The following is a 12,832-nucleotide window of genomic DNA, read 5'->3' on the forward strand; positions in this document are numbered from 1 at the left end:
AATGTGAGTTCCAGGGCTGATGACTGCACTCCAGCCGCTGAAGAAATTGCCAGGGCATCCACTAGTGATGCGCCTGAAGAAACTGAAGAAATCAGGGCAACTGCATCAGTTGTGCCTGAAGAAAATCAACCAGACTCCTCTGGTCCTCCTACGCCAACACCAACTCCAATCCTTCCATCTGCATCAGATGTGAAGAAGACCAAGGCTGCAGAGCATGCTGTAGTGAAGAAAAGGAAAGCATCAGCTGCTTCAGATTCTTCAACTCCGAAGAAAATGAAGCCTATGACAAGTTCATTTGCACATCCGATTGATGTTGTTCCCATCTCAACCAGGCCATCAAAGGACCTTGTTCTTTTTGATGAAGAATATGTGATCCTCAGTGGATCTGATGAAGAAACTCCTTCTGCTGCTTCGTCTGAACCGTTGGATGAAGAAATTGAAGTGGATACGATCCCTTCAACACCTATCATCTCCTCGCCTATGCCCCAGTTCACAGCTGAAGAGGCTGGCTTTGAAGAAATGGAAGATGAAGATGTGGAGATTGGCTGCTCCACACCCGTAATCAGTGATGAATTCTGGGAAAGTCAGCATCCAAACTCTCCAATGTTCACCCCTCTACAGCAAATTCCTTTGTCCCCCACACAAACTGTTCACATGGGCTCTGAAGAAACTCATCCCACTGCATCTGTCCATGAGGAAAATCCAGCCACTAGCGCTGAAGAAACTGCTGCTGCTGCACAACCAACGACGCAGACTGCCACTGAGGAGGAACCAGAAATTCCTCAGCCTGAAGAACCTGCGATTGAGATTCCTGGGGTCGTGATGCAACTCACTGACACTCCTCTGCCGAAGCCAAAGGATCCATTTTCACGCAAGCAAAAGTTCAAGGCTGATGATTTCTTCGGCGAGCACGTATTCTTCGAAGATTACAACCCATATGACTCTGCTCGCATTAGGAAGAGGCGTTTTGGGACTGCTAGTCAAGCCAATTTCTATTCCTCAGTGTTGTTCAACAAGGAGAAGATTTTCTACCATGAGCATATTCCTCACGTGGATATGGAATCTCTGTCGTGCTTCGCACCAGTCCTCAGTGTTCTTCACGACGCTGGGCTGCTCAACTTTTGCTCTGACATCTGCGATTGGAATGAAGAACTGATTCTTCAATTCTATGCAACGCTGCACATCACCGGAGATGCTGAAGATGTGAATTCATGGGTGCTGGACTGGATGTCTGAAAACACTCACTACACTGCACCAGCCTCTGAATAGCTTCGTGCTCTACCACTCAGTCCTCCCCTTGAAGAAGCTCACTGCATCTATAGTGAACCTGAGCTCATACATCATTACATGCAGGTGCTGATGAAACCTTTGAAGCCAGGTCAAGCACCAAGAACCAAATTCCTCGTGAAGGAATTATTGCACGTGCCCAGAACTGTCTATCGTATTCTTACGAGGACAATCAGTCCTATCAAAGGTCACGACTCATCTGATGAGGAAATTGTTGGCATCATGAAGAATCTGGTATTCAACATCGTTCATGGCATTCCTGTCAATTATCACAATTTCTTCATGAGGACTATGGCCAATGTTGCACTGTCTCCGTTTGAGCTGAAGCCTTATGCACCTTGGATCATGAGATTCCTCAGAACAAGGTCTTCACTCAACTACAAAGCTGATTTCCAGAATCATCTCAGCTACTTGCCCCCAATTGAAGTCCTCAAGCAGACATATTCCTCAGTTGATGGAAAGGGCAAGGCACCAGCTGTAATTGATGAAGGCATTCGTCCATTGGATGGTCAGTTTCGCAAAGCAGCATCTTATTCCACCAATGATGACTCTGCCACACATGACTCTGCCAATGCTCCCAAGTCCACTCCTCAAGCCACTGCTCCGCGCGTGATGACAGACCGTGAACTTCTACTTAGTCTTCACCAGAAGGTGGATCGAAATCACAAATGGGTTAAGCGTCAGTTTGGTTCACTTCTTCACAACATGACTGCCACACACAATGCAGTGAAGAAAAACCACTACTACCTCCATCAAGTCTTCGGTCGCACCTGGGCAATCCTGTCACATCTGTATGGTGAAGAAGATCTGAAGAACATGGGTCTTAATGAAGATTTTGACTGGTCTGCACCTCCACCGAAGAAATTCAAGAAGGTCAAGGTTCCTTCTCTGGTGGCCAGCTCATATTCTTCATCGCGCGACACTGATGAACATGAAGATTTGGACGACATTGCGGCAGGCCCTACATCAACCAACGACCCCAACAACGCTGGCGCTCCTTCATCACCATGATTCAACTCTTGCACGCATGCTGAATTTCATCAGGCACCATATTTCATCATGCATTTCAAATTCTTCATAGTATATGTTAAATGTGTGTGTGAATTACAAGATATAGGGGGAGATCTCCATGATTCAACTCTTCAAGTGTGCATTGCTTCAAAAGCAAATTCCTCACTATGCACATCTTCAGGGGGAGTTCTTCTATATCTTGCAATCAAATTCCTCAATATCAATATTTACACTTCATAGGTTTATCCCCGTTGAAAACTTAACCTATATTGTCATCAATCACCAAAAAGGGGGAGATTGTAAGTGCATCTAGTGCCCCTTAGTGATTTTGGTGTATTGAAGACTTATAGGTTAAGGGACTAATGCGTGTGTGAGTGCACACAGGTCTATAAGTCTATGAGGAGTGTGATATTTACAGGAAAAGTCGACCCCTAAAAATGAATATCTTCGACTGAAGTTTTTGGTATTTCTGAAGACTTTCATGAAGACTTTGAAAGTGAAGAAATTGGTGTGTCCGTGAAGACTTGATATTTATGCGAGAAATATGAAGCTTGAAGACTTTCGTGTTCATAGTTTTGTTTTTCTCTTCCTTGAGTCATAGGAAACACCGTACTATTAAAGGGGGTCGAGGAAATACTAAGAAAAAATTTCCATGTGATGCTCAACTCAAAATCCTACACCTACCAATCCCTTCGAGTGAAGCCATTGGAAATCTCATACAGTTCAGTCAATTTCTTCAGTGACAGAGACGAAGTTCTTCTGGTCTCTGAGGAATTTGTCCTGACTGAGGAGTTAGGAATTCGCCAGTGCGGATTGCCTACACAGTGAGGAACATGATAGCCCTGAGGATTTTGCTACTCAAAATTCCGACCGTTGCTGTGCTATGCGCCGGCTGCCCCAAAATATCTATCCACCTAACGATCATATCATTGAAGGGCATTTATGTCTTATCATGTCAGGCTGCTCCCTAGGCTATAAATAGCCGCCCCCTACAACCACTAGCTGGCTGGCTTCTCCGAGAGAAACTGACACTTGTCATTTGAGAGCAACCCATCCTCCGAGGACTTTGAGCGAAAACATCAAGTGAGGAAAAACCAAAAACCCAAAACCCAAACACCTACAAACCCCAGGTGATTGAGCATCATTGAAGAGATTGATCATGAGTGGATCCGACGCTTGTTACCTTTGAAGACTATGCTTCTTCCAGACGGTTAGGCGCCATGGTCTAGAGCATCCAAGAGGAATTGTGGATCGTCGAGTGACCAAGTTTGTGAAGGTTTGGAAGTCGCCTGAAGACTTACCACGAGTGATTGGACGAGGTCTGTGTGACCTTAGTTCAAGGAGAATACGGTGAGGACTGGGTGTCTTGGACTAAGTGTCCTTGACTGGGTGTCCGGGAGTGTGTGTCCTCGAGTTTAAATACTCAGCCGCTCCAACCAGACGTACAACTGAGACAGCAGTTGGAACTGGTCTACCAAATCATTGTCTTCACCGAGCTTATTGGTTCTATTTCCTCATAACTGTGTTGTCTGTTTGTTCATATCTGTGTTTGAAGACTTTGACTGAAGACTTTCTCAATTTTCTCAGTTCAATTTCTTCAGTCTGTTTGTCTTCATCCTGTGTTATCCTGTGATTACTCTTCCTGTAATCTGTGCCTGTCTTCATTTCATCATGATGACTATGCTTGTATTCAGTTGTGTTTACTTTTGAGTACTTATTCCGCTGCTAGTAGTTCTTCGCTAAGGAATTTCCTCACTGGCAAATTCCTCAGTGAAGAATTTCGTAAAAATCGCCTATTCACCCCCCTCTAGTCGATATAAGGCACTTTCAGTATCTCCCTTTGAGGGAGTAAATCCAAGTGATTGTAACTTAGAGGAGAGCCGAGTGTACCAAGCTCTAGGTGCTTGTTTTAGTCCATACAGTGCCTTATCAAGTTTGCAAATATGACGTGGTGCATTTGGATTCTCATACCTAGGAGGTTGCCTCATGAACACTTCCTCTTCCAGAACACCATGCAAGAACGCGTCCTTTACATCTAGTTGTCTTATGCACCAACCTCTAGATACTGCAACTGAAAGAATCAATCTAATAGTAGCAGCTTTTACCACTGGACTAAATGTATCCTCATAGTCAATCTCATACCTCTGTTTAAATCCTTTAGCAACTAGACGTGCCTTGTATCTGTCAATGGTGCCATCAGATTTCCTCTTTACCTTATAGACCCACTTGCAGTCAATTACATTTGTGCCTCTGACTGGTGGAACTAGACGCCAAGTTTTGTTCTTCATTAAAGCAGCATACTCTTCATCCATTGCCTCCCTCCAATGAGGTTCACCCAATGCTTCTCCAAAAATTTGTGGTTCACCTGTTGCACAAAACGAGCCCCAACGTACACAACCATCTTTATATATTTTAGGTTTAACAATACCACTTTGTGACCTGGTGTTGGAGAGCACAGGAGGTGGCGGAGCTGGTCGTTCAAGTTGTTGTAGAAGACGATTTGAAGAAGATGGCACGGCTGCACCGGAATCATCCGCAGAAGATCCCAGAGAGAGCTCCTGTAGCGGATCCAGATCGGGAGACGGGATCGCCTCTCGAGAACTGCCACTTGGCGCGCCTGGGTTGGCATGCAGCATCCTGTCGGGCGCGTTCCCGCCCACATGACGTGGACTCCGCTCGTCCACATCCGGGAGCCGACCACCCGCACGTGGGAGTGGGCCACCAGGCCCCGTCGAGGCTGGCTGTCGGGCGACGCGACGGACCGCGGGCCCGCTGCGTGACCCAGACTGGTCTGCCGCCAAATCAGGAGATGGCGCGGATCCCGCCGGGGATTCTCCTGCGCCTGCGCCAACTGACGCATCTGGCGCCACGGATCTCGAGCGATTCGCCCCGGGATTGACGTCTGGATTTTCTGCAGCCTCCTCTGTCGTTTCTGCATGCATAAAATCATACGAATTCTGTCCAAAATCTTCTCCGTTTTCCTGCATACTTGCATCAAGGTTTTGATCAAAGGTATTATTAGACATAGACATGTGGTCAGCAGCATCTACTACTCCCCCTTGATCAAAACAAGGTGATGGCAGAAGATGAACTGGTAAAAGAGTGAGCTCTTTGTGTAGTTGAGCACCAGCATTGAGATGGAGTGTGGCGAAAGGAAACACATGTTCATCAAAGACAACGTCCCTAGAAATATAGACACGACCAGAGGCTACATCGAGGCACTTGTATCCCTTGTGTAGGCTGCTATACCCCAAGAAGACACATTGTTTTGACCTAAATTCAAGTTTGTGCTTATTGAAAGGACGCAGATTAGGCCAAACGGCACACCCAAAGATGCGGAGAAAGGTATAGTCAGGTTTCTTGCCAAAGAGACGTTCAAGTGGCGTTTGGTTTTTGATAACCCTACTAGGACACGGTTGATAAGATACACAGTGGTAAGAAACGCCTCGTCCCAAAATTTTAAGGGCATAAAGGCATGGGCAAGAAGGGACAGACCAACTTCCACAATATGCCGGTGCTTCCATTCTGCAGATCCATTCTGCTGGTGAGCATGTGGACATGAGACGTAATGAGTGATGCCAATGCGTTCAAAAAAGGAATTGAGTTTTTGATACTCACCCCCCCCCCAATTCGTTTGCATAGCAAGAATTTTGCGATCAAAGAGACGTTCAACATGCTGTTGAAAGAGATGAAATTTCTCAAACACGTCAGACTTATTTTTGAGCAAATAAATCCAACTAAACTTGCTAAAATCATCAATAAAGCTCACATAATATTTGTGTCTGCCTACAGAGACGGGTCCAGGACCCCATACATCCGAAAAAATAAGCTCTAAAGGAGCTTTTGACACACTAAAAGACTTAGGATAGGGAAGTTGATGGCTCTTGGCCATCTGACAAGCATCACAAACCAGCAAATGATCTTGTTTATTTGACACAGGAAGACTAAAATCTCGAAGAATTTTCTGAACCACCGGTAATGCAGGATGTCCTAAGCGCTTGTGCCACCGTGAAGTAGATGGTTTGATCACACTTAGAACTTGTGGAGAAGGAGCATCTTGTCGGCCAGAAATAGGAAACAAGCCACCCCTACTCTCGTTTTGAAGAATGGTCCTCCGAGTGGCCCGATCCTTAACAAAAAAGGTTTCAGGGTAAATCTCAAGAAAAGCATGATTATCTTTGATGAGTTGATAGGCAGAAAGTAAAATTTTGTCGGCATGCGGACAGTGAAGTATGTTCTTGAGATCTAAGGAGCCATGAGGAGTAGATAGAACTGAATGACCGACATGTGCAATGTCCATACCTTGACCACTTGCGGTGTGGATTTGCTCCGAGCCGGTGTAACGGTCATGAACAGCAAGCTTCTCCAGCTCACCGGTCACGTGGTTGGTTGCGCCGGAGTCGAGATACTAGTTGGTATCAACTCCATAGGAGTGGACGGTGTTGGCAGAACGGTTCCCACCGCCGCCACCACCACCTCCACCACCAGCAGGGTTACGCACATTGTTGTTGAAGTTGCGGTCGTCGCGCTTCTTGCAGCGCCACGCACCATGCCCCTTGTTCTTGCAGATTTGACACTTCTCGCGGTCACCGTGGTCACCGCGATCACCACCCTGGCGAGGCGCTCTGCCAGAGCCGCCACCACCAGAGTAGTTGTCGAAGAAGCAGGCGCCCGTGTTGTTGTTGTTGTTGTAGCCACGGGAGCCGCTGTTGCTGCCGCCACGAGAGCCTCCCTAGTTGGAGTTGCCACGGCCTCCGCCTTTTGTAGCAATGTTGGCGGAGTAGGCGGAGGTCTGGGCGGTGATGCGTGACTCAGCATCAAGCAGCAGCGAGAATAACTCGCCTAGGCCGATGGGCTGGTCGGTGATGGTGCGTGTAGAGACGGCGGAGACGAACCCGCTGTACTCCGCCTCGTGCATGAGCCCCTGGATGATGTGAGAGACAACATCATCTTCATCCAGAGGCCTCCTGGCGGCTGCAAGTTCGTCAGTGAGCCCCTTCATCTTGGTGAAGTAGGCAGCCACCGTCATGTCGCCCTTCTTGGTGTGGCCGATCTGATCGCGAAGCTGGATGATGTGGGCGCAGGATTGTGAGGAGAAGCTCTGGAGAAGAGCGCTCAAGGTGGCGGCGGCCGTCGTGCAGTTGCTGACCTGCAGGAGCACTTCGCGAGAAAGGGAAGCGATCAAAAACAAGAGCACCTGCTGGTCCTGGGTAACCCAGATGGCGTGCTCTGGGTTGGCGGCGACGGTGACCTCCTTCTTGCCGATGACGTCCCTCTCCGTGCGGATCTCGGCGTCGGGTTCCTTCTGGGAACCGTCCAGGAACCCCATCATGCCCGCCGTGCGAACATGTGGTAGTACCTGCGCCCTCCAGACAAGGAAATTCTCACGGTTCAGCATTTCCGTGATGGTATGGCCGAGGGAAGTGAGGGAGGGTCCGGCCATGGCGGAGGAGGACGATGAGGACATCTAGATGCATGGAAGGGTTATGCTCTGATACCATGTAGAAAACTAGGCTTAAGCGTATGCAAAGCTGCAGGAACGCGTGCATGTTAGTATTGGGCTCAAGACCAAGAGATTACAAGGGTTGGTTAGGCTAGGATTGATCTCCAAGTAATCTAACAAACTATGGGATCATATCTCTAAGCCTAACTGTCATGGATATGAGACACGGGTATCCTCATGGAGATAGGTCGCGGCCCATCATGGGAGGTGGCCCAACAGGCTGACTTAAACAGTTTGAATAAGACCTGGATTGCTATCTATCTTGTAATAGAAAAGAGACTAGTCCTAATCCTATTAGGACTCTACATGTAAGCCGGCCCATTCAACTTATATAAGGAGGGGCAAGGCTCCCCAAGAGGGACAAGGGAGAAGCTACAAGCAAGAAGAAACAATCTTAGGGCTAGACACAAAGAGCAGAGCCAGTTTACGGCGACTCCCTCATAATCATAATGAGACCTAGCCACAAACAGCATGTAAGGTTATTATCGGATGATGTTTCCCGGGGCCCGAAGCTGTCTAAATCCTTGTCTTACGTGTTGATCCACCCTGCGTCTCTCGTCCCGCTCAACCCCTCTCAAGCTACCACATAGATGCGTTGGCCTCGTGACTAAGTCCTGACACTAAAGACATCCGCCGTGACAAAACCACGACACTAACCATATTACAACAACCATACTCACGCACACGTCACAATACAATGTTTAACATTCTCTTCGTCATAACCGTTGTTGCCACTGATCCTCATGCAGTAATATATACAGTACTTCTTCCTTTCCTCCTATAAGTATTTTCTCTTTGGTGTCTTCCTTAGATAGCTGGTGATCTCAACCGTCTTACCAAAATGCTTAGGTGAAAGAGCTGATTGTGGTGGCAGTTGGTGCGACAGTAGTGATGAACATTCTCGTCATAGGATAAGTGGAATCTGTGAGTGGTACAAGTATATATATATTGGGTTCTTTATGTTTTGGCTTCAAGCTGATCACGATTTTACTTATGCTGGCTGAATTTTGTTGTGAGAAGGCCATCGACAGGTGCATCTATGAACCCAGTGCGTACAACAAGATTTGGGTCTATCTGCTGGCTACACCACTGGGTGCTATTGCTGGAGCTGGATCTGTAAGTGCATCTAGTGCCACCCCTAGTTGGTTTTGGAGTATTGACGACAAACCTGGTTGAGGGACTAATGTGTTAGTGAGAATTACAGGAAAACACAGGTAGAAGTCCCTCATCGATTCGGTTTTACTACCAGAGATGACCCCTAAAAATGTATGAAGACATTGAAGACAAAGGTGGTATATGAAGATATTCACTTTGAAGACTATGACAAAAGAAGACACGTTATGAAGCCTATGGAGCTCGAAGACTTAGATCTTTCGTAGTTCCTTTTATTTTGTGTTGAGTCATAGGAACCACCGTACTGTTAAGTGGGGTCCAGGAGAACCAGTCAGAATGACTGAAGTGATGCCTAAATCAAAAACCTATGTCTTCGGGTGAAGACAATGAGAGCGAATCTTGTCCAGAGCCGGACAAGTCAGCTTTACTTGTAGCCCAAGTAAAGTTGCCATGAGAGTTCGAAATCTGACCGTTGAGACACGTGTCAGTTCCTTAGTGACCCAGGGTCATTTCGGACAAATCAGGTCGGGTTGCCAAGTGGCTATAAATAGCCCACCCCCACAACCATAAACGGTTGGCTGCTCAGATTTCAGTGCACGGCTTTTGTCGTTTGAGAGCAAACCACCTCGAAGCCTTTGAGATAAAATTCCTAGTGAGGAGAAAAGCCCTAACCACCCAGAGCCAGAGTAAATTGGGCATCACTTAAGTCTTCTTGTCTGTGTGATCTGAAGACTTATTACACTTGAGGACTGTGAATCCTCCAGACGGTTAGGCGTCGCGTTCAGAGCATCCAAGAGACATTGTGGATTGCCAGTGAATGAAGTCTGTGAAGGTTTGGGAGTCTACCTTGAAGACTTACCAGAGTGATTGGGCGAGGACTAAGTGACCTTAGCTCAAGGAGAATACGGTGAGGACTTGGTGTCCTGAACTGTGTGTTCAGGACTGGGTGTCCGGGACTGTGTGTCCTAAGGTTTAAATTCCTAGCCGCTCCAACCAGACGTACAGTTGTCACAGCAACTGGAACTGGTCCAACATATCATTGTCTTCAACGAGTCACTGGTTTCATCTTCACCTCCTTCTCTTGTTGTTACTCATTGTGAAGTCATTGCATGCTTGCTTTATCATTTGTCTTCACAACATGAATGCATGATCTGTTTGGCTTCATAACTTCTTCCTACTTGATCCTTATTACACTGAAGCTGTTTGTCACTATGCTTTCACACTATTGAATACATGACCATGGCTGGCCTAGTGTAATCTAACTTCCGCTGCATAGTAATAGGCATAATCTTCACTGTTTGTCTTCATAACTCCCAAGTTTTGAAGACTTTCATAAAAATCGCCTATTCACCCCCCCCCCTCTAGTCGATATAACACACTTTCAGGATCCTACGTTGCAATTAAGCTGTAGTAGTTACCAAGATGCACACGAAAAAGAGTTTGAAAGAGACCAATGTAAATAGTTCAATTTTTTTTAGCAAAGTGCCTTTTTTGCAGTAACATTTGCTGCTCTATTCACTAGTCCTTCTCAAGGCACAACTGCGTGTGCTTAGAAAATCTCTATCACATCTCATATCATTTAACTTCTCAAATGACCTTCTAAAACTTAACTTCTCAAATTTTAAGGGGTCCGGTGTTTTGCACTTAGCCCTTTCCCAAATTATTAACTCCTCAAAAGCTCAAATTTACACAAATGCTCATTTCAAACTGAAACTAGATTTAGTGCATAACTGTACAATGGTACCACATTAAACTTAGTACCTTAAATGTACCATAGTACCACTAGATTAGAGCTAAAATGAGCTAAAAAGGGGGTTAAACTACTCCTTGCCTCACCGGGGAGGAGCTCGATGACCACCGTGTTGCCGGAACGCGAGGCCTCATGGTCATGGGTGCCCCTTCGAATCCACAAGATCAACGAGCTCCATGAACATTGCGTCTTGGTCCCTCTACATCGCCACCAAGGTCACCCGGCTCCGCTCAACCTCGTGCTCATCCTCCATCGATGACGCAATGGCGCGGTGCCCCGCCACAGCATCGGGGTTGGCAATGGTCACGACAGTGTGCTCAGTGGTGAGTTGGACCTCCGCAGCAAGTTCCTTGACTTCTTGCCTACAAAGTCAACCACGCATCGCACAACAACTCATCCTCCTCCACCGAGTACCCCGCCATCTTGCTTACTCTAGAAAACAACAAGAAGTTCAAAAAAGCTCAATAGCATTTAACTGAACACCTGTCGGGCGTGGTGTCCGCCATGGACGTCGTCAGCACGAGGCGGAGGGTACCGAGCTACGAACGGATCCTAGGTGGACGACGACGTAGCCCAAGGAGGGCAGATGCGTTGGTGGGGGCTGCAGACGCCATACGATGCCTGGGTGGCAGCTAGAGAGGTAGAACAGCGGCGTCAGACCAGGAGGGTGCACATGCAAAGTAAGGCGGAAGCAGGGGAGGACTAGAAGAAAAATGGACAAGGAGGGGGATTTGAGTGGGTCGGGGTGTAAGAGTCCTAAGAGGCGGGCAGGCGGCGTTGTCCACACTCCCGCAAAGCCCTCCCGCCCCTACCCCTGGGGGTTTGCTTCTGGTTTACAGGAAAACGGACGTCTGGACCGCTCGGCGGACCAATAGTAGTGTTCTGCGTTGGATGGCAAAATGGGTCCAGACAGCTCAGTCCGAACGGATGCGGGCGGTTCAAGAATCAGCTTTGGAGATGCCCTAACTTGTCGTAGCATTGGAGATGTCCAGACAGCTCAGTCCGAACAGATGCGGGCCAAAGATGAGCATCTCCAATAGATCGCCGAAAAACCTTCTCCTATAGGTGGTTATAGGGGGTTTTCCAGTAAATTTATTAGATTATGTAGGTGTGTTGTTGTAGCAAATCATTAATAACCTCATCCCCCATACTCCTGGCATGGGACTGGCATGTTGGTGAACCAGATTTTTAGTCTCTCTCTCTCCCCCATGGCGACGGCAAGGTGGGGCGGTGGTCGCCGACAATGAGGAGGGCGGAGGTCAGGCTGGCGGTGGCGCGTGGAAGGGTCAACGGGGATAGGATCATTAGGAGAGGTTGTATCTTCTCCTCTATATAGGGAGAGTCGAGGTGCTCTTTTTTGTGACAATCAGAAAATATTGAAAAAGGGGGTCTGCTGGAGTAATTTTTTTTCCTAACTTTCCCTTATACCAGAAATATTTTGGGGATATGGAATTTGCTGTAGATGCTCCTTAACGTTTCACGAAAATATAAAAAGTACGTACGTGAGATGCCAACTTGTCACTCGTTGGGTGCGAAGGAACAAAACTTTTGAGGCATCCCAAACGCATGGTCACGCTTTAATATGCGTGCCTGATCATTGGAAGATGCACGGCGCAAAAGCTGTAGCAAGTGGACGCGAGATATTCCATCATTCCATTCCATTCCATTCATCAGTGCGTTATTTTTCTTTCTTTCTGTGGAGCGATTGCTTTCTCTAAAAGCAGCAAAAGAAACGAAAAACAAATGAAATTAATCCTTAGCCTATCTTTCGTCTCTAGGTTTCCTGGCTCACATCATAGGTTCAGGATATCATATCTGAATATCTGATATCTGAAATTTCTATGCTATTCGGAGCCTCAAAGGGCGAACGTGAGAGAGGAGCAAAAATACAAACAAGTGGCCAATTTATAAGAGAACTAAAATGATAAATTCCTAGCTATATACTCCTACGCTCCATCGCTAAATCACAAAGTACATAAAATAAAAAAGACTGGGTATTGGCTACTGATAATGAAGATCGCCCCAACATTTCAGGCCGCCAAACATGACAGTAGAACTCCTGCTCTCGCACTCATAAATCACACACGCAATACTCACTAATTCTGTATGGGATTGGACTTGGTGCCCGGCGTCTGCTTGTCGCTTCCTTCTGCTGCTGCATGGAAGGC

The 12,832-nt window shown here is 47.0% G+C and overlaps 1 pseudogene; it reads left to right on the forward strand.

Annotated features, from left to right (window-relative positions):
• The window catches only part of LOC125546975, a 29,120-nt pseudogene extending 16,983 nt beyond the window's left edge, over positions 1-12,137 (forward strand).
• Positions 12,138-12,832: the final 695 nt, after the last annotated feature.

The sequence above is a fragment of the Triticum urartu genome, chromosome 3 (genome assembly GCF_003073215.2).
Source record: "Triticum urartu cultivar G1812 chromosome 3, Tu2.1, whole genome shotgun sequence".
Lineage (NCBI taxonomy): Eukaryota > Viridiplantae > Streptophyta > Magnoliopsida > Poales > Poaceae > Triticum > Triticum urartu.